This window comes from Vicia villosa, linkage group LG4 (genome assembly GCF_029867415.1).
Source record: "Vicia villosa cultivar HV-30 ecotype Madison, WI linkage group LG4, Vvil1.0, whole genome shotgun sequence".
Lineage (NCBI taxonomy): Eukaryota > Viridiplantae > Streptophyta > Magnoliopsida > Fabales > Fabaceae > Vicia > Vicia villosa.
Window position 1 is genome coordinate 38380708 of NC_081183.1, and position 23392 is coordinate 38404099.

General features: G+C 36.7%; 1 non-coding gene and 1 pseudogene across 1 annotated transcript; one reads left to right on the top strand and one right to left on the bottom strand.

Moving 5' to 3' along the window:
• LOC131597089 (uncharacterized) overlaps window positions 1-23192 on the bottom strand; it is a 37915-nt pseudogene extending 14723 nt beyond the window's left edge.
• On the top strand, window positions 22703-22807 carry LOC131600863 (small nucleolar RNA R71). The gene has a single exon (XR_009283467.1). It is a non-coding gene; the product is annotated as a small nucleolar RNA R71 (small nucleolar RNA).
• Window positions 23193-23392: the final 200 nt, after the last annotated feature.

Sequence of the window (23392 nt, forward strand, 5' to 3'; positions counted from 1 at the left end):
GGAAAAACCATGGTTCCATGAAGTAAAAAGATATCTCGAAGCTCAGGAGTACCCTGAAGGGGCATCCATTAATGACAGAAAGTTTCTAAGGAGATTTGCTGCCAAATTCTTTCTAAGCAATGGAACCCTATACAAACGCAACCATGACTCGACTTTACTTCGCTGTGTAAACAAGAAGGAAGCAGAACAGATCATGGAAGAAATACACAATGGTGCCTTTGGTACTCATTCCAGTGGACATACAATGGCTAAAAAGATCCTTAGAGCAGGTTATTACTGGTCTACCATGGAAACAGACTGCCATCATCACTCCCGAACATGTCACAAATGCCAGATATATGCTGACAAAGTACATGTACCTCCAGTTCCATTAAGCGTCCTGACGGCTCCTTGGCCTTTTGCAATGTGGGGTATTGATATGATTGGAGAAATCAAACCTACTGCCTCCAACGGACATCGCTTTATCCTGGTCGCTATTGACTACTTCACAAAGTGGGTAGAAGCAGCTTCATTTGCTTCTGTCACCAAAAATGTGGTGGCCCGGTTCATCAAATACAATCTCATTTGTCGGTATGGCATCCCTGAACGGATTATCACGGACAATGGCACAAATCTAAACAACAGAATGATTACTGAACTTTGCACACAGTTCAAAATCAAGCATCATAATTCCTCTCCATATCGACCAAAGATGAACGGCGCGGTGGAAGTTGCCAACAAGAACATCAAGAAAATCATACAAAAAATGACAGTAACCTACAAAGACTGGCATGAGATGTTACCTTTTGCTCTTCATGGTTATCGCACATCTGCGCGTACTTCGACAGGGGCAACTCCATTTTCCTTAGTCTATGGTATGGAGGCAGTTCTTCCAATTGAAATTCAGATTCCTTCCCTAAGGATTATGAAAGAAGCCAATCTAGACGAAGACGATTGGATTCAAACACGGTCGGACCAGATAAACTTGATTGATGAGAAAAGGCTCGCAGCTATTTGTCATGGTCAGCTATACCAAAAGCGTATGATCAAAGCCTTTAACAAAAAAGTCAAAAGTCAAGCATACCAAACTGGTGGCTTGGTTGTCAAACGCATCATCTTACCACAAGGTGATCCCAGAGGCAAATGGACTCCCACCTACGAGGGACCGTTCATAATCAAGAAAATATTCTCCGGCGGCGCCATGTTGCTTACCACCATGGATGGCGAGGATTTCCCACACCCTGTGAATGCCGACATAGTCAAAAAATACTTCTCTTAAAAAGAAAAAAAACAGCTCGCTAAGTTGAAAACCTGAAAGGGCAACTTAGGCAAAAAAATGAGCGTCTCGGTGGATTGAAAACCCGAAAGGGCGGTCCAGGCAAAAATTAGAGACTAAACAAATACTATCCCGGTAGGCTGAAAACCTGAAAGGGCGGCCTAGGCAAAAGTTAGGGAATGAAGCATACAACTGTGTTCCGTTCAGCTGCCTACTCACCATCAAGATTCAACACCTCAAAGACACTGATCAGTCTAATCACTTTCTTCCAACAAGTGAGGGATGAGATGCTCGAAGACAGATTGGCAATAGCAGAGTTGAAACTTGACTGGATCATTTTCACATAGCTATTTATCTTCATAAATATTTTTCAAAACTTTCTGACAGTTTCCTACTTCTAGTATTGTTGTCTCCCTGTGCTAACCCGCCTATCATGGCTCTTTTCAATGCAGCTCTTTCAAAAATCACTATTTTCATTTTTTCTGTTTAAATACGTAAGCGTCCCAATGATAATTTTGAATGAGCATGTGCATTTGAATATGATTGATGTTTACCAGGAAAAACAGGAATAGCATTCAGGAAATGTCCCGATCATCTGGACATCATTCCATCAGAAGGAAATCACCAAGAGAAACGCATTTCTCAGCAAATTCCTCAAAAAGATTTTCTCTTCAAAAGAAGTCTTATTCCCCAGCAGGTTTGCTCCAGATTACTATCTTCAGAAGGTGTGATCCCCGCACCCGGACTTGGTCAGATAGTGCATCGGAGGATTATGCATCTTCCTCATTCCCATTTGAAAGGGCATCAGAACTTCCAGTTACCTTTGGTTCCCCAAGCAGTAGTCAAAGATCCTTCAAAGGGATACCCGGGTTCTCAAAGAATTTCCCCAGACGAGGGTACTCAAGCAAGACAAAAGATCATCTACGATCACAATACATTCATGTCCAGCTGACTAGTGGGAATTTATTTTTCCAATTAGAAGCTTGACATCACATTCACACATTCATACATTCACATAATCATACATCATGCATCATACATCATACATCATGCACAACATAACATGCATATTTCTCCGGGAATATCTCACATTTACATGCATCATAAACATTGCATATCACTAACTTGATTTTTCAGGTAGGCAGATATCTTCAACAAAGATGTTCTCAATCACATGCCATGTTCACCTGAATTCCATGAACGGTTCTCTCAGATATAATCAAGCCGAAGATTCATTCTGATCACTTACCAACTCAAAAACAAGCATCACAGATCTAAAGTTGATACCTCAGACGGTTCCAAAACGATCTAACATCGCAGATCTAAAGTTGATACCTCAGACGGTTCCAGAACGATCTAGCATCACAGATCAAAGCGATACCTCAGACGGTTCCAGAACGATCTAGCATCACAGATCAAAGTTGATACCTTAGACGGTTCCAGAACGATCTAGCATTGCAGATCTAAAGCGATACCTCAGACGGTTCCAGAACGATCTAATATTGCAGATCTAAAGCGATACCTCAGACGGTTCCAAAACGATCTAACATTGCAGATCTAAAGCGATACCTCAGACGGTTCCAGAACGATTTAACATTGCAGATCTAAAGCGATACCTCAGACGGTTCCAGAACGATCTAATATTGCAGATCTAAAGCGATACCTCAGACGGTTCCAAAACGATCTAACATTGCAGATCTAAAGCGATACCTCAGACGGTTCCAGAACGATTTAACATTGCAGATCTAAAGCGATACCTCAGACGGTTCACAAAGATCAACTTCCAAAATCTAAATCGGAAAAACTTTGGACAAGTTCCGTAACGATTATCTTCCAAGACTTAAAGCGGTAACCTTGGACGGTTCCGAGACAGTCAACACAAAGACTTTCAAATCCTTCATCAAGATATAATCAATGGATTCATTCTGATGAACAAACCCTCAACCCATTTACCAGGTGGCATCTGAAAGCCCATCTCAGGTAATGTTTCAATCTGCCAACAACATTTCGCAGACGACATTCAAATGCAACTTCCAACATCTCTTCTGATCGAGGTAAGTGCAAATTTTCAGGGCATCTAAATATTCAATCATCTTCTACCTTCAGATTCCAGACAATCTCTTCAGGTTTAAGAAGATTGAATAGGGGCAACTGTTATACCCCAAAATTTGCCCACATATTTTTCAAGAAAACTCCAATCTGAAAATTAAGGGTCTCATATAATCATGGATTTTTATTTCAACAAATATCCTGACATATGAAATACTTAGTTTTTAGAATTTTTCTTATACAGTAATTTGGCTTGCAGTTGAATTTATTCTTACGCAAACACCAAATACTGTTTATTACTTCACACATGCTATTTATTTATTTACAGATAAATGGTACTGACACAATTGGTACAGAGTTAAATCTTTTTGCAGGCGCAGAATCAGGAAACTCAGACTGTACTGGTAACAAGTAGATTATTATTATCTTTTGTTTCCCACTAATTTTTGTACTATATTCCATTATTTGCAAAAATCTTTTCAAATCTCTTTTTCAAAAATCAAGTCTCTCTTTTTTCCAACACTATCATACACTTTCTTTCAAATCTTACTTCCACTCAAATTTTCCTTTTGTACGGAATCACATCATTCCCCAACGTCTCTTTCCTTCTTTCCATTCTATAAATACCTCTCATTTTCTTCCATAAAATCTCACATCAAATTCCAACTCATCTTTCAAATTCCTATCTCATATCTATTTTCTCTTCTTCCCTGACAAGAATGGCAAAGTGGATAGAGACACTGTTTCTTACAGTCATCACCATTGCTACGGTGATCATGACTTTCTTCTGCCTGCATAGTCCTGAAGAGTGTGGACCTGCAATGGTTGCACTCCCAATCATCTACATGTTATTGTTCATAGCATGGGTCATTAATCGTCGTTCTTAAAATTTGCCGTATTTCTTATTTCTTAAATGTACCGTTTATTCGTCGTACTGTTCAATATAGTATGTGATATTTGTACTGTCAGTATTAAATGTTGTACTATTTGTCATAATATTGCTTAATTACTAAGATAATATTTTGTGTGTTTTCTGCCAGTCAAATATTCATTTTTCTGTGCATTAAATGATTTTCAGGGTTATTATCGGTAATTTTGCCCGCATACCGTAAATATTAGTTATTTATTATGTCTGTGTTTTTCTAACAAGTCATGTAAATAAACTTTCATTTTTCACATAAAACAAAAACAACAAAAAAAGAAAATTAACTTTGACTATTGATTTTTCACTCTAACTGCTACATCAATACCTGAACAGTCAGTTGACAGCCAAACTGCTGGCAGTACAATTCTCAGTGTTTTGTACCATCAATCAAATCAATCTTTCACAATTCAAAATTCCAAGATTTTTGTTCTAGAAGTCTTCTGAATATCACGCGATTAGCAGAGACTCAACACTGCGCAAAAATCAGGTACGCTTAACTGTCTCCTACACAAACAGTCCCTAATCAGGGTTTTTCTTGTTTTTACAGGAGCAACAAGTTTTTGAGAGCTCAAATGGATTTCATACACATCCATATATCTCAAAGTACCATCATACAAATTTTCAAACTTCAATTCACTCAGACGCACCGTCAGCAGCTCAAACAGTCAACAGACGACCCGTTTGACCAAAAAAGTCAACAGACAGTCAAAAATGAAATTTTTTGTCAAAGTCCATATTTTGTCAAAGGATTCATCATTTGATCATTGGATGATCATAATTCATCAAGGAAAGATCAAAAATCAACAAAACCCTAAGATTCAAAATTAGGGTTTTTACCTGAAAAGTCAACTCAACTTTGACTGATCATAACTCTCTCATCCTTCATCCAAAAAATTCAAACCAAAGCTTGTTTTGAAGGAAATTCAATTATCTTTCAAATGCCATTGATCCCATGGTCATTGGATTCACCATTTGAAAAATATGATCAAAGACATTACAGGTCATTTTCAAAGTCAACAAAAAGACACTTTTTTCAAAAGGACACACAAGGAGCTTCAAAAATCATTTTGACATGAGACCAAAGGCATTGGTTAGAGGACTCTTTGAGGTTTCCAAAAAGTGCAAGATCTCCTTCATATGACAAAAATTGAAGGATTTACACCTTGTTGAAGTTGGCTAAATTTTGGGAAAATACATGAAATCAACATTGATCAAAATGGCATTTTTTTCCAAATGGGGCCAAGTTTTCAGCATTCAAACATCATTTCCATGATGATATGGGCCTCCCACGACCAAGACTAAGCCCATACCTTTTTTATCCATTTTTTGCATGATTTTATCTTACTTTAAGATTAAAATTAAAAGGAAAATGCATGGATAATGGTAGCTTAACTTCCAAGCATGACTCACCCCTAAGGAATCTTCATCTTCTGCAGAGAATTGAAGGGAAAGGCAGGTGCATTGAAGGAGAGCAAGACTTGGTCAATTTTTCAAAGGTTTTTAATATTAAAAAACCAAAGTTTCAACAAAGGCAACTAAGGCACATATTAGCTTCAATTCTAAGCACACATGGCTTATAAATAAGCTATCTTAGTTCAGTAAAAAGAGAGAGACGAGTTCAGAAGCATCCATAAGCATATAGCATACTTGTAACCACTTGTAATTTTCAAAGAAACTTGAAATTCGAATTTTAAGTTTCAGTCCACTTCAATATAAAATAAACATTCAAACATCATCTCTGAGCTACACTGAAACAATTCCAATCATTTCCAAGTCCTAAACTTCACTGAATCGAGCTATATAAAGCCACGGTTTGTTCAAACTAAAACCAACTTATATCTCATAACTCACGCATATTTAACAAGATGTAGATGCATAATTGTGTTTGGTTTGAAGCTCTGGTCGTTTCTGGAGCTTCAATTGGACTTTAATGGCTGTTTGTAGCATATACCATTTTAGGGTTTGCTTAGTTCAAAATTAGGGTTCTTCATTAGGGCCAAAATTAAGCAAAATTAAGGACATGGTTAAGTTCAGCGGAACAAGACGAATCAAATGGTACCATTGCGCCAAATTTATTTGCTTGTTTACCCCTATTCGTTATTTTGCAGATTTAGGGTTCACTTATTATAGCGCTTTTTTACAAAAGCGCTGTTGAAACCCCTGGCGAGAGGTTGAAGACGATGAGGTGTCTCCACCTCATTGGTTCAGAAGCGCGCGCGTACTTTTTGAATTTTCTCTAATTCTGTGCCTTGCAGGTGTAACGTAAGCCATGTGCCTCAATTTCTGGACCACCTGATTTCATTTAATGGCTCATCCAACGCACCAGATCATGCGTGCATACCATACTCCCTCAATCAAACCACACAGGATCAGTATCCTTTTATTTTCTATTTTATTTTCTATTTTATTTTAATTTCTTTGTTAAATTAATTAAAAATAGTTTTAAAAATCCAAAAAATACACAAAAAATATTTTTAGACTTCTAAAATAATATACTATTTTATGAAATAAAAATATTTTATTTTTCTTCATAATTTCAATGTTTTGCATAATTAATTAGTATATATCTATATATTGGCTTTTTAATTATTCTAACCAATCAAAAAATCATTAAAAAAAATTGTTCTTTGTGTTAAATATTGTTTATATATTATAAACTAATTTTGTACATATTTTGAATAATTTTCTTTTTAAGTTTTAATTATTTGTATAATTATTTGCATAATTATGTTTTAATTAACTTAAATCAATTTCAAATCAATTCCAAAAATTCCAAAAAAATTAGTTTTGTCTTAAAATTAATTAACAAATATTTTGTACATATTTTAAACTTAATTTCTAGGTTTAAATCAATTTTCATCTTTTTTTCTTCATTTTAATTTAATTAATCATGCATTAATTATAATTAAAATAAATCATAAAAAATCCAAAAACATGCCTTTTATTTTTCTTGCAATTTAAATTCCTAGATAAATGTATAGGATGTCAAATTGATGTAAATAGGCTAGTTTACATTTCCCGCACAATCGATGTAATAGCGTAGATTTACTTTCCGCACTTTACATTTCCGCATTTTAATTTCCCGCAAATATAAACTGCGTGTATGTCAAAGATAAAATTGAACCGTTAGATCACTAACTTCAAAGATAAATATCTGAATCCAATCACAATCACACTTGCACCTCTTAAGGTAATCCCTTCTCATTCCTTTCAAAATCAAAGTCAAAATTCCACTGTTTTGAGTACAAAATCGAACCTTGCTTTTATATCCGGTGAAAGGATAGATTTTTAAAGGAAATAGGATAAAGACCTTACAACTCAAGGTAGACCTCCTAGTTTGCTTGCTCAAATCAAAACAAACAAAATTCTCATACAATGTTGATTTTTCAAAACTTTCAAAAAAAAAAAGACAATACTTTGTATACATCCAAACACGGGTTATTACAAAGTTAACGTTCTTTTCCAAACATCTTTCGAAAGATAAACAAGCATTTTGTATACATCCACACACGGATCATTACAAAATTCAAATTACAAAGGTATTTGAAACCACATATGAGCAATTTCAGAGCAATTGAAAAGTGATCGAAAAACAAGTGAGCTAAGCAAACTTAAGAGCCCATGGATAACCATGGATACAAAGGGTGCTAACACCTTCCCTTTGTATAACCTACCCCCTTACCCAGAATTTCTTAAAGGTCTTTTTTCTGTTTCTTTTATAAACCTTTCCTTAATTGGATAAAATAAAAGGTCGGTGGCGACTCTGTGAATTTTCAAAAATGCGAAAGCATTAAGCGACAAAAAAGAGTCAGTTCACGTATCTCTACAGATCAGAGGTATGGCCCGGTATTAAAAAAAATCGGAGGTCCACAAACGGGATAATACCATGTCATGTCCTTTGTATATACAATCTTTTAACTGACTGAGTCAGGCGTACGAGACATCTCTGCTTTTCGATGCACTTCTGAAGCAACTTTGTCTGTCGGGAGGACTTTTTGAGATTTGTGCTATCATAAGCAGCATGCCCCAATATCATGAAATTGGGAGCAATGCCCCTGATTAGTCAAAGTTGGTGGTAGTTTCGACTACGCTTGGATGAATTCCCCTGATTGATCAACACTTCTGAGAGAGTCTTTGAGTCTTGACTTGATTGCCCCAGATATATGAATTCTTACTCAAAAGGGTATTCAACCTTTTTTTTTGTACCCCTGAGGGTGATCAGTATTTGAGATATTCTCGCTCGAACTCAACGGAGTTCTGAAGACAACTTGTCCCTTGAGAGATTAAACTTTTCATCTACAGTTCATGATGAAAGCTTTCCTGGTGTCAAGTACATGTTCATATGAAAAAAATGTTTATTATGAGAAATATAAATCTAATGCAAAGTTCATGTTTGTCTCGAAGTTTTAAAAAGAATTTTTTTGAAAGGATGTCAAAACATCGATTTTTTGTGAAAAATGGTGTGATACCAACTCAAGCGTTTTAGCAAAACTCATAGGAGTCAGTTTACCGTATTCTCGTTACAGTATGCTTTCGAACTAACCCAACTTCAATTAGGACTTTTGAGGGTTATAACGTGGCCAGGTTCATGGTTTTAGAAAAAAAGATATATAGGCTCAAAATTTTATTGGTGCCCACCCCCTTCGTGATTTTCTCCAACCTAATTTCAGTTAACTCGATGTGAGCATTCGTCCTTCAAGAGGAGCTTAAGACGATTGAGGAATCGATGAGGTGTTTGGACATGGATCTCATTCAACCTTTCACATTTGGTGTCTGATCACACGACTTTGTTCTTTGACTTGATTGTCACACGACCTCGTCCTTTTGCTAAGGTTCTTTTTCATGCTCCCTAACTTTTGCCTGGACAAATTCTTTTGAATTCTGATTTTGACGTCCAGCGGGATGCCCTAATTTTTTCTTACGTCACTTGTTTTTAAGTCGTTGACTTAGCGGGCTTTCTTTTCTCTTTTTTCGGTTCATTTTTTTTCTTTTTTTTAACAAGTCGTATGATCCTGAGATGTCTTTGATTCGTTGGAAAGATTGTGATTGCCTCATTTCTTGGTTGACGAGGGATAACCATTGTGGTATCGTCATATTTTGATCTCCTAATGTGAGGGATAATCATTGCGGTTTCGAATTTCCTCAATCTTTTGAAGGATAACCATTGTAGTATCCTTAGATGCAAGCTCCTGATAAATTTTGAACACTCAATCACGTTAACTGAACACTACCCTGCCCCTGGGTTAAATGTGAGGGTTTTTTCGTATAGAAAAGAAACTCATACTTCAAGGCTCAAAGGGATTGACAAGGGATTAACTTCCTTATATCTCCAGTGTTTGGGGATTTGAAACAATGCCTGTACATCATCAACAAGGTTTTACTCGAAAGCACACCATTTGAGATTATGAGTATTATGTGTTCGTCATTCTCCCTTCGGAGTTATCATGCTTTATCACCGAGAGTTTGGTATCACAAGCAAAGAAAACATGTTAGAGCGAGAGCGAATGAATTTTTTTTAAAGACAAACATATCCATTGCATCACTATTATAGTTCAAAAACAAACAAGTATTGCATATAAATAGTATTGAATCAAAACAAAAAAGATTACGCATGAAAATGCATGATGATATAGAGATTGCCAATGTTGAGGAGATTCTCCCCATATGGACTTATTGCTTCAGAAGATCCGTTGAGTCGAAGGAGAACTTCAAATTCGGCTTGCAGGTGTGAAGGTGATAATCTTTCCGTCTATTAGGTCTTGAATCTTGTCTCTGAATGGATGGCAATCATCAATCGACTGACCAAGTGCCACGGAGTGGAAAATAAGTCGAACGTTAGTGTCTGAGCCTGCAGGGCACTTTAGATTACTTCTAGAAAGAAGATCTTGGCGAATTCACACAAGAGTTGTAAGTGTACAGCTTCAAGGATTTAAGGAAGAAGACGAGAAAATCGTTGTCTAGTTCGCAACATTAGAAATGGATTTTGTTGCAGCTTTGCCTGAAGACCTTTGATTTTCATCTTCGAACTTCCTTTTATAAGAATCAAGCTCACCATGTCCAGTGGGTCATAGCCTCTGATTCGGGGTATGTTACTTTTGAGTTTAAAGTCATATGGCTAAAGGAAAATAAAATCCTCTTGCCCCTTGATAAGAACTGTACCCTTGAATTTGAAGGCATCTAGCTAGAGGAAAATAAATCCTCCTGCCCCTTGTCGGAAGTTAATTGTTCCTTCGAGTTTGAAAAGCATCTGGTTAGAGGAAAATAAATCCTATTGCCCCTCGATAGGAGTTTAGGCTCCAGATAGTCCTTACGTCCTAAATCCCTAAGATCCCTGAAAAAGGTTAGTCAGCACGTTATGTAAAAGCATAGGGTAGTACGGACAAGTAAGTCCTACAAACAAAACCTGCAAGGAGATCAAGTGGTTAGATAACAAACAAGTCACACAATAGTCCTTAGGTCTACGGCTTGCATGGCATATGACCAGGTTATTACCCTTCCCCAAAGGTACTTCTATGGATAAAGAGATTTCAGCAACAGGGTTCTACCCGTTACTCAGAATTGTCAGCCCCTCTAAAGCACCCTCGAACATGGTACATGCATACCACGCAATGATACTTTAAGAAGAAACCTATCTGAGTTGTAGTATCGGGTCGCGACGATAACTTGACATGCATCAAGAATAGCCCTCCCACTACGTTCCTAAAGGTCAAGATGGGTTAAAGGTGACTAAAGGTCCTTGAGCTCCGACGCACCCAAAGGTACATACGTAAACCTCTCTCATGCAAAAGAGGTACATAATAACCAGTGGAGGCCTAACTCAAGCGCGAACTCTCATATTGACCATTCCCAAGCATGCACAAGGGAGGTCTCCATGACTATGCCGCTCCTATCTTAAGGTGCACTCGAATCCGGGTATAGGATTCATCTTCGAAAAAACCCAAGCAACCTTGAAAAGTAAAGCAATCAAAACAAACAAATTGGTGATCTAAGCCCTAAGGTAAACCCCTCTTTAAAGAATCCCCAGCAGAGTCCCCAGTTCTTTAACTCGGTGAACTGACTTTTATTTTTAATATGCAACAATGTTGCGGTGAGCATGAGTCGCCACCGACTTTTATTTTGTCCAATTTTAGGAAAGGTAAAAAGTACAGAAAAAGACCTTTTAAAGAGAAAACGGACTCGGGGGGTAAGTTATGAAAAGGGAAGGTGTAAGCACCCTTTTCATCCGTAGTTATCTACGGGCTCTTAATTTGCTTAGCTCATGTTTGTTTGTTTGTTTTGAGTTGAAAAGAGGCATAAGGACTTTAGCGTAAATGCGTAGCCTTAGTTTTTGAAATAGTATTGAAAAGATGTTTTTTAATTGAGCTAGGCATATTAAGAGCACTACCCTAAATAGTTGGTCTTTTTCTATACCTTTTAAAGTTCCTAGGATTATTCATACTATATAGAAGTAGGAAATCCTTGTTTATATTGGACGTGCGGGACAATCGAAGGGTCACCGAGGTCGTTGAAGGCAACAAGTAGAGGTACCTTTAGCAATTTCGAAGGGACGATCGTCACTTTTTCGTAGGCGACAATCGAGGGTCATCGAGGGACTTAGTGACGATTTTTATATCGAGGGACCTTTGCTAATGGGTACCTCTATATTTTGAGGGACGCGACCTTATATTCGAAGGCAACCAGAGAGGGGCGTACCCTAAGGGTGAGTGTGTGCACCATGCATGTGTGTTGGATTCGAATATTTAATCTTAGTTAGTGATCTACGATTAATTTTTATGTCTTTTCACGCCCTACTTTACTATCACACGCAGATAAATATTGCAGGAAAATAAAGAGCAGAAAAATAGAGTCCTAACTATTACAGAGCTTCGGGAAGGGGGTTACAAACTTAACCGATAGGAATAAAACTAAATTAATTATTACAACCCAAGCGAAAATTAAAACAGAAATAAAAACAATAATATATACAAAAAATACTAATTAAGTTGCAAATGTCTGTAATAGTCCAATAGTTCAAAGTGACTCCTCAAAATCAAAAACAAAAAAAATGTTAGTAATAATATATAAATTGAAATATGAGAATAGACAAAAATGGGGGAGAAAGTCATGAGTCAACCGTACTCCCCCCTTTAATCTCTAATTAGTTTCTTTTTATATTTATTTATATTTTTTTAAAATAAATTAATTGATTAAACGAGTAAAAATAATTAAATAGCAAAAACTTTGACCTTTCTTCTTCCTCCAGCAAAAGACTCGATCCTCTCTCTCTTTCTTTACATGAACTCAAACTTTTTTTTTATAAAGCCATAAACAATCAAACAACAAGATGAAGGCATATGTGAATCAAATAGATCGAGGTTACCGGATCGAAGCGTGAGTGAATGAACTCGGTGGTGGCTGGATCTGGTCGGAAGGGAGTCGTTCGCAGGATCCGGAGGAGATCGCCGGTGTTGTGCCTGATCGACGATGTTGTGGGGGCACTGTCGCGACTTGACAGTGGCTGAGGGAGCACCGACTGTGTGTGTTTCGCTCGCGAAGGAGGCAGCGGCTGCAGCTGTGATGAGTGGTCCGGTTCGGTGTTTGCAGCCCCGTGTTGATTGAAGTGGTGACGGCGCGGTGGATCGAGCGGCCGGATCCGGTGGTGATCGCAACTTACTGTTCTTCTTCCTTTTCCCTATAAACAAAGGCAATAACATAATCAATCTTTTAATGGCTAGTGAGAAGCAGAGATAAGATTAGGTGTATTGTAAATAATTTCTTATGATTGCTTCTGAATCTATTTTCTTTCGATCTGGTTTTTCTTCTTTCTTCTTCAGTTTTTATTCCTTTTCCTACAAAGACAACCACAAAACAATTTTTCGATCTGTTAGAATTTTACAGAAATTATGTTGCTTTGCATTTCACAGGTTGTTGTAATGGTGAGGTTTTGAATTTGTGATGGAGGTTAGTGATGAAATTAGAGGTGAAGGTTTTCGAAAGTTTGTACGTGATACTCATTAGAAAAATCGGGTCCCCTCTTCTTTGAAGCTGTTGTCCTTTTATCGTGATATCTTTAGGTCTAGAATAATAACACAATTGTTTTGTTTTTAATAATTATAATAGTAGTAATAATAATATTAACACTAAATAAAAAAATAAAAGAAAGTGATAGAAAAAACAAAAATATACTCTGAGTAAAAAAAAAATAAATAAAAAGAGATTTGGATTTTTTAAAATATTTTATGATTTTTTAGGATTTTTTGTGAATAAAATATGAATAAAGAAAAAAATATTTTTTTTATTTTTTTAATAAATAATAATCACGAAAATAATATTTAAATATTAAAAAAAGGTTTTTTTTTTCATTTATTTTAAATATAAGTAAAAAAAATGAATATTAAAAAACGAGAATTAAAATTAAATGATTAAAAAGAAAAACTTATTTTTTTTTGTGATTTTATTATTTTAATATAAATGAAAAATTAAATTAAATCTATAGTTAGAAACAAATAAAAAGAAAATGTGTTAGAAGTGGGATTCGAACCCGAGAACTTATACTTGCAAACTTACTTCCTTACCAATTGTGCTATATTATTTGTGCTATATTATTTATTTGAAATAAAAAGCCAATTGAAAGTGCATGAAGCATCGGCCAACATTTTGCTATTTATTAAAATATAAATAATTTAAGAGTAAATTATTATATTTTAAAATAGACTTTAAATCGAATATTTATAAAATCCAGGATGTCAATGTAAATGAATCCAAGATTTTATAAAAATTCAATTTTGAAATAACTTTGAAATTTTTTTGAAAAGCGTGGGCAAATTTTGGGGTATGACAGCTGCCCCTGTTCAATCTTCTTAAACCTGAGGATGTAGATTGGCCTGTGTGCCTATCGGAATCTGAAGGTGGAAGAGGATTGAACACTAGAATACCCATAAATTTGCCCTTGCTGATGCAGGGACAAGTGTTTCTGATGATTTGGATGGGCCTAAAGATGCCACTAGTTGGATTGACCTTGTGCTGTCGGAGGTGGGCTTAAAGATGCCACAGGTCTTTTGAAAGTATGAAGTCCAGAGTGTAGTCGTACGTTAGACTGTATCTGAAGATGATGAGTAGATGAGAACATCAAAACGAACCGTTCGTTAGGTTGTATCGGACTTGCTTATCCTCAATCTTTTCTGAATTGCTTCTAACTTGAATTGTTGGCTTCATTGCCGAAGTATTAAGATTAGATTGTTGACTCCATTGTCTTGACCACCTATTATTACCAAGAATTGGGACTATATTGGTGGCTCCATTGCCAGTGGCTCCATTTCCGTAATCATTTTGACTCCATTGTCATGATCGAATGATGACTCCGTTGTCGGTGGCTCTATTGCCGCAATCATTTTGACTCCATTGTCATGATCGATTGATGACTCCATTGTCGGTGGCTCCCTTGCCGTGATCATTTTTACTCCATTGTCATGATCAATTTGTGACTCCATTGTCGGTGGCTCCATTGCCGTGATCATTTTGACTCCCTTGTCATGATCAATTTGTGACTCCATTGTCGGTGGCTCTATTGCCGCAATCATTTTGACTCCATTGTCATGATCGATTGATGACTCCATTGTCGGTGGCTCCCTTGCCGTGATCATTTTTACTCCATTGTCATGATCAATTTGTGACTCCATTGTCGGTGGCTCTATTGCCGCAATCATTTTGACTCCATTGTCTTGATCGATTGATGACTCCATTGTCGGTGGCTCCCTTGCCGTGATCATTTTGACCCCATTGTCATGATAAACTGTGACTCCATTGTCAGAGGCTCCATTGCCATGAATGAGTGCCAGGATTAAGTCCTTGTCTTGATTGTCCCTGTACTGTACTTGAAGAATGATATTCGATTGTGAAGTAACCTGAAAAGGTACAGTTATTTTGTTATGCAATGTCATGATGCATGTAATGTGTTATGTAATGAGTCCTTTGTATGTTATGCATGTGTTATGTGCGATGTATGAATATATGATGTATGTAGTTGAAGCGTATTGCAAACTCCGTACAAAAATTTTTGGTTGGGAAAATAAATCCCTGATCGTTGAGGGAGATGATGACAATGCTTCTTCACCATGATCTTAGAATGACCTTGTTGGGGATTCCTTCCTTGTGTGAAAGGATACTCAACTGAGGATTTTTTATTACCGCTTGGGGATGAAAGTAATTTGAAGTTTTTGATCTTGATGTGCCCTGACTGGGGATAAGAGAGATGGATAACCTTCTGATGTACTATCTGACTAAATTTCATGCTGCGAGTGCCAACCTTATTGGAGATAGTGAGTTTGAATAAACCATGCTGGAGAAGAAGATTGTATCGGAGAACCAGAAGCGTCAGAGATGTAAACTTCGTTGGGGAACCAAGATTATGTTGGGAAGAGAATATTTGAAGATAACTCCTCGAGGATTACTCCGTGGGGATGTATTGTGAAAACAACTCTGTGGGGCAGATTCCCGGAGATTTCAAATTTTTCCATTGCCCCTATGTCTTCAATTATTTCATCACTTGCTCTCTGGATGTTCAGCGTCTTTGAGAGATTATTTGAATCTCGACTTGACTGCCCCAGATGAACGGGATAATACCATGTCATGTCCTTTGTATATACAATCTTTTAACTGACTGAGTCAGGCGTACGAGACATCTCTGCTTTTCGATGCACTTCTGAAGCAACTTTGTCTGTCGGGAGGACTTTTTGAGATTTGTGCTATCATAAGCAGCATGCCCCAGTATCATGAAATTGGGAGCAATGCCCCTGATTAGTCAAAGTTGGTGGTAGTTTCGACTACGCTTGGATGAATTCCCCTGATTGATCAACACTTCTGAGAGAGTCTTTGAGTCTTGACTTGATTGCCCCAGATATATGAATTCTTACTCAAAAGGGTATTCAACCTTTTTTTTTGTACCCCTGAGGGTGATCAGTATTTGAGATATTCTCGCTTGAACTCAACGGAGTTCTGAAGACAACCTGTCCCTTGAGAGATTAAACTTTTCATCTACAGTTCATGATGAAAGCTTTCCTGGTGTCAAGTACATGTTCATATTCAAAAAATGTTTATTATGAGAAATATAAATCTAATGCAAAGTTCATGTTTGTCTCGAAGTTTTAAAAAGAATTTTTTTGAAAGGATGTCAAAACATCGATTTTTTGTGAAAAATGGTGTGATACCAACTCAAGCGTTTTAGCAAAACTCATAGGAGTCAGTTTACCGTATTCTCGTTACAGTATGCTTTCGAATTAACCCAACTTCAATTAGGACTTTTGAGGGTTGTAACGTGGCCAGGTTCATGGTTTTAGAAAAAAAGATATATAGGCTCAAAATTTTATTGGTGCCCACCCCCTTCGTGATTTTCTCCAACCTAATTTCAGTTAAATCGATGCGAGCATTCGTCCTTCAAGAGGAGCTTAAGACGATTGAGGAATCGATGAGGTGTTTGGACATGGAAGTCATTCAACCTTTCACATTTGGTGTCTAATCACACGACTTTGTTCTTTGACTTGATTGTCACACGACCTCGTCCTTTTGCTAAGGATTTTTTTCATGCTCCCTAACTTTTGCCTGGACAAATTCTTTTGAATTCTGATTTTGACGTCCAGCGGGATGCCCTAATTTTTTCTTACGTCACTTGCTTTTAAGTCGTTGACTTAGCGGGCTTTCTTTTCTCTTTTTTCGGTTCATTTTTTTTTCTTTTTTTTAACAAGTCGTATGATCCTGAGATGTCTTTGATTCGTTGGAAAGATTGTGATTGCCTCATTTATTGGTTGACGAGGGATAACCATTGTGGTATCATCATATTTTGATCTCCTAATGTGAGGGATAATCATTGCGGTTTCGAATTTCCTCAATCTTTTGAAGGATAACCATTGTAGTATCCTTAGATGCAAGCTCCTGATGAATTTTGAACACTCAATCACGTTAACTGAACACTACCCTGCCCCTGGGTTAAATGTGAGGGTTTTTTCGTATAGAAAAGAAACTCATACTTCAAGGCTCAAAGGGATTGACAAGGGATTAACTTCCTTATATCTCCAGTGTTTGGGGATTTGAAACAATGCCTGTACATCATCAACAAGGTTTTACTCGAAAGCACACCATTTGAGATTATGAGTATTATGTGTTCGTCATTCTCCCTTCGGAGTTATCATGCTTTATCACCGAGAGTTTGGTATCACAAGCAAAAAAAACATGTTAGAGCGAGAGCGAATGAATTTTTTTTAAAGACAAACATATCCATTGCATCATTATTATAGTTCAAAAACAAACAAGTATTGCATATAAATAGTATTGAATCAAAACAAAAAAGATTACGCATGAAAATGCATGATGATATAGAGATTGCCAATGTTGAGGAGATTCTCCCCATATGGACTTATTGCTTCAGAAGATCCGTTGAGTCGAAGGAGAACTTCAAATTCGGCTTGCAGGTGTGAAGGTGATAATCTTTCCGTCTATTAGGTCTTGAATCTTGTCTCTGAATGGATGGCAATCATCAATCGACTGACCAAGTGCCCCGGAGTGGAAAATAAGCCGAACGTTAGTGTCTGAGCCTGCAGGGCACTTTAGATTACTTCTAGAAAGAAGATCTTGGCGAATTCACACAAGAGTTGTAAGTGTACAGCTTCAAGGATTTGAGGAAGAAGACGAGAAAATCGTTGTCTAGTTCGCAACATTAGAAATGGATTTTGTTGCAGCTTTGCCTGAAGACCTTTGATTTTCATCTTCGAACTTCCTTTTATAAGAATCAAGCTCACCATGTCCAGTGGGTCATAATCTCTGATTCGGGGTATGTTACTTTTGAGTTTAAAGTCATATGGCTAAAGGAAAATAAAATCCTCTTGCCCCTTGATAGGAACTGTACCCTTGAATTTGAAGGCATCTAGCTAGAGGAAAATAAATCCTCCTGCCCCTTGTCGGAAGTTAATTGTTCCTTCGAGTTTGAAAAGCATCTGGTTAGAGGAAAATAAATCCTATTGCCCCTCGATAGGAGTTTAGGCTCCAGATAGTCCTTACGTCCTAAATCCCTAAGATCCCTGAAAAAGGTTAGTCAGCACGTTTTGTAAAAGCATAGGGTAGTACGGACAAGTAAGTCCTACAAACAAAACCTGCAAGGAGATCAAGTGGTTAGATAACAAACAAGTCACACAATAGTCCTTAGGTCTACGGCTTGCATGGCGTATGACCAGGTTATTACCCTTCCCCAAAGGTACTTCTATGGATAAAGAGATTTCAGCAACAGGGTTCTACCCGTTACTCAGAATTGTCAGCCCCTCTAAAGCACCCTCGAACATGGTACATGCATACCACACAATGATACTTTAAGAAGAAACCTATCTGAGTTGTAGTATCGGGTCGCGACGATAACTTGACATGCATCAAGAATAGCCCTCCCACTACGTTCCTAAAAGTCAAGATGGGTTAAAGGTGACTAAAGGTCCTTGAGCTCCGACGCACCCAAAGGTACATACGTAAACCTCTCTCATGCAAAAGAGGTACATAATAACCAGTGGAGGCCTAACTCAAGCGCGAACTCTCATATTGACCATTCCCAAGCATGCACAAGGGAGGTCTCCATGACTATGCCGCTCCTATCTTAAGGTGCACTCGAATCCGGGTATAGGATTCATCTTCGAAAAAACCCAAGCAACCTTGAAAAGTAAAGCAATCAAAACAAACAAATTGGTGATCTAAGCCCTAAGGTAAACCCCTCTTTAAAGAATCCCCAGCAGAGTCCCCAGTTCTTTAACTCGGTGAACTGACTTTTATTTTTAATATGCAACAATGTTGCGGTGAGCATGAGTCGCCACCGACTTTTATTTTGTCCAATTTTAGGAAAGGTAAAAAGTACAGAAAAAGACCTTTTAAAGAGAAAACGGACTCGGGGGGTAAGTTATGAAAAGGGAAGGTGTAAGCACCCTTTTCATCCGTAGTTATCTACGGGCTCTTAATTTGCTTAGCTCATGTTTGTTTGTTTGTTTTGAGTTGAAAAGAGGCATAAGGACTTTAGCGTAAATGCGTAGCCTTAGTTTTTGAAATAGTATTGAAAAGATGTTTTTTAATTGAGCTAGGCATATTAAGAGCACTACCCTAAATAGTTGGTCTTTTTCTATACCTTTTAAAGTTCCTAGGATTATCCATACTATATAGAAGTAGGAAATCCTTGTTTATATTGGATGTGCGGGACAATCAAAGGGTCACCGAGGTCGTTGAAGGCAACAAGTAGAGGTACCTTTAGCAATTTCGAAGGGACGATCGTCACTTTTTCGTAGGCGACAATCGAGGGTCATCGAGGGACTTAGTGACGATTTTTATATCGAGGGACCTTTGCTAATGGGTACCTCTATATTTTGAGGGACGCGACCTTATATTCGAAGGCAACCAGAGAGGGGCGTACCCTAAGGGTGAGTGTGTGCACCATGCATGTGTGTTGGATTCGAATATTTAATCTTAGTTAGTGATCTACGATTAATTTTTATGTCTTTCACGCCCTACTTTACTATCACACGCAGATAAATATTGCAGGAAAATAAAGAGCAGAAAAATAGAGTCCTAACTATTACAGGGCTTCGGGAAGGGGTTACAAACTTAACCGATAGGAATAAAACTAAATTAATTATTACAACCCAAGCGAAAATTAAAACAGAAATAAAAACAATAATATATACAAAAAATACTAATTAAGTTGCAAATGTCTGTAATAGTCCAATAGTTCAAAGTGGCTCCTCAAAATCAAAAACAAAAAAATGTTAGTAATAATATATAAATTGAAATATGAGAATAGACAAAAATGGGGGAGAAAGTCATGAGTCAACCGTACTCCCCCCTTTAATCTCTAATTAGTTTCTTTTTATATTTATTTATATTTTTTTAAAATAAATTAATTGATTAAACGAGTAAAAATAATTAAATAGCAAAAACTTTGACCTTTCTTCTTCCTCCAGCAAAAGACTCGATCCTCTCTCTCTTTCTTTACATGAACTCAAACTTTTTTTTTATAAAGCCATAAACAATCAAACAAACAGATGAAGGCATATGTGAATCAAATAGATCGAGGTTACCGGATCGAAGCGTGAGTGAATGAACTCGGTGGTGGCTGGATCTAGTCGGAAGGGAGTCGTTCGCAGGATCCAGAGGAGATCGCCGGTGTTGTGCCTGATCGACGATGTTGTGGGGGCACTGTCGCGACTTGACAGTGGCTGAGGGAGCACCGACTGTGTGTGTTTCGCTCGCGAAGGAGGCAGCGGCTGCAGCTGTGATGAGTGGTCCGATTCGGTGTTTGCAGCCCCGTGTTGATTGTAGTGGTGACGGCGCGGTGGATCGAGCGGCCGGATCCGGTGGTGATCGCAACTTACTGTTCTTCTTCCTTTTCCCTGTAAACAAAGGCAATAACATAATCAATCTTTTAATGGCTAGTGAGAAGCAGAGATAAGATTAGGTGTATTGTAAATAATTTCTTATGATTGCTTCTGAATCTATTTTCTTTCGATCTGGTTTTTCTTCTTTCTTCTTCAGTTTTTATTCCTTTTCCTACAAAGACAACCACAAAACAATTTTTCGATCTGTTAGAATTTTACAGAAATTATGTTGCTTTGCATTTCACAGGTTGTTGTAATGGTGAGGTTTTGAATTTGTGATGGAGGTTAGTGATGAAATTAGAGGTGAAGGTTTTCGAAAGTTTGTACGTGATACTCATTAGAAAAATCGGGTCCCCTCTTCTTTGAAGCTGTTGTCCTTTTATCGTGATATCTTTAGGTCTAGAATAATAACACAATTGTTTTGTTTTTAATAATTATAATAGTAGTAATAATAATATTAACACTAAATAAAAAAATAAAAGAAAGTGATAGAAAAAACAAAAATATACTCTGAGTAAAAATAAAATAAATAAAAAGAGATTTGGATTTTTTAAAATATTTTATGATTTTTTAGGATTTTTTGTGAATAAAATATGAATAAAGAAAAAAATATTTTTTTTATTTTTTTAATAAATAATAATTACGAAAATAATATTTAAATATTAAAAAAAGGTTTTTTTTTATTTATTTTAAATATAAGTAAAAAAAATGAATATTAAAAAACGAGAATTAAAATTAAATGATTAAAAAGAAAATTTTTTTTTTTTTTGTGATTTTATTATTTTAATATCAATGAAAAATTAAATTAAATCTATAGTTAGAAACAAATAAAAAGAAAATGTGTTAGAAGTGGGATTCGAACCCGAGAACTTATACTTGCAAACTTACTTCCTTACCAATTGTGCTATATTATTTATTTGAAATAAAAAGCCAATTGAAAGTGCATGAAGCATCGGCCAACATTTTGCTATTTATTAAAATATAAATAATTTAAGAGTAAATTATTATATTTTAAAATAGACTTTAAATCGAATATTTATAAAATCCAGGATGTCAATGTAAATGAATCCAAGATTTTATAAAAATTCAATTTTGAAATAACTTTGAAATTTTTTTGAAAAGCGTGGGCAAATTTTGGGGTATGACAGTCCATTTGCCCAATTTAAATGATCCACTAACTTTATTACCAATAAACCAATTAACTAAATTAATAGTATTAATAATAACAATAAATAATAATGTTAAATGTTAACACTAATAATTGGATTAATAATAATACAATGCATATATGATAAATAGTGAGATTAACATTAAATAATTCTAAACATAATATTAGTAACTAATATTAAATCTCATAATAATCAATGATAGTAGTAAAAACGGTTAAACCAAGTATTAAAATTAAACCATAAGAATAATTGCTAATGGATCAAAACCTCAAAAGTAGAATATATGGGCCAAATGACTGGGCCCGCACATCTTCTAACCATTTTAATTCAGGATATTTTATGAGAGCGTGGGTTTGACAATAGGAATGTCAAACCCCATGGCTCTTAATTCTAACTCTTGATGATTTAAAAGACGCAGATTTGATCGGGCAAATTTTGGGGTATGACAGTCACGCCACTCGGGGTTGTAGGTATCCGAGTATTAATTATTTTGTTGGTTATTGTTCACAAAGTTCACATTGTCTTGAATAGACCCTCCGATAAGGATCATTTGACAATCATTAGCCGTATGCCCGTTTGTGCCGTAAATCTCACAGTTGAAATTCGCAAGGGCAACATAAGCTACAGGGGTAGGTGGAGTGGGTGCAAGAGGGGTGATGCCCAAATTTTCAATCTTTTTATAAAGAGCATTGGCTTTAGAATTCATGTGATCAAATTGACTTACTTCATAGAACCCTCTAGTTTTAGGGGTGGTATTAGCGACTACTTGTCACACGCTTCCCCAAAAATGATGGTTCTTGGCCATGTCATCTATAAGTTTATAGGCCACATCTTGTGGATTATTCATAAGGGCTCTGCCAAAAGCTGCATCGAGGGTCATCCTTGTGGAATAAAGGAGACCGTTATAAAAGGTGTGGATTATCATCCTTTTTTCAAGCCCATGAAAAGGGCAAAGCCTTAACAAGTCCTTAAAACGCTCCCATGCATCAAACAAAGATCCCCTCTTCTTGCCTAAAATTATTTATCCCGTTCTTAATTTGGTCCGTCTTACTCGGTGAAAAGTATCGCGCGAGAAAAGCAACTTTCAATTGGGCCCAAAAAGTGATGGAATTAGCGGGGAAGGATTGGAGCCAAGCCCGTGCTCGGCCTCTAAGAGAGAAGGAAAATAGTCTTAGGCAAATAACATTCTGGTCGACACCATTTTCCTTAACAATTCCACAGTTATCAACAAAAATTGACAAGTGTATGTTTGGGTTCTCCGAAGGTAACTCTGAAAATTGGTCTTGTTGGACCATACATATCAATGAAGGTTTAAGCTCGAAATTAATTGCCCCAATAGGCGGGTGCACGATAATGCACTGTGGTTCCTCTTCTGTAGGAATCACACAATCTTTTAAAGGCTTTGTATCAACAGGTGCATCCATTGTGAGCTGTCATTGAGTTCGGCGGCTTTCTCGTAAGAAGCGCTCAATCTCGTCAACGGTTTCGACTAAATTGTCAACATAATGCGTTCTTCGCATGCAAAAATAGCAGAAGAACTTAAGAAAGAAAATAAAACTCTAGTCTCTATGATGATCAGACAAAAATTCAATATCAAGTGTAGATTGGTCCCTAGCAACGATGC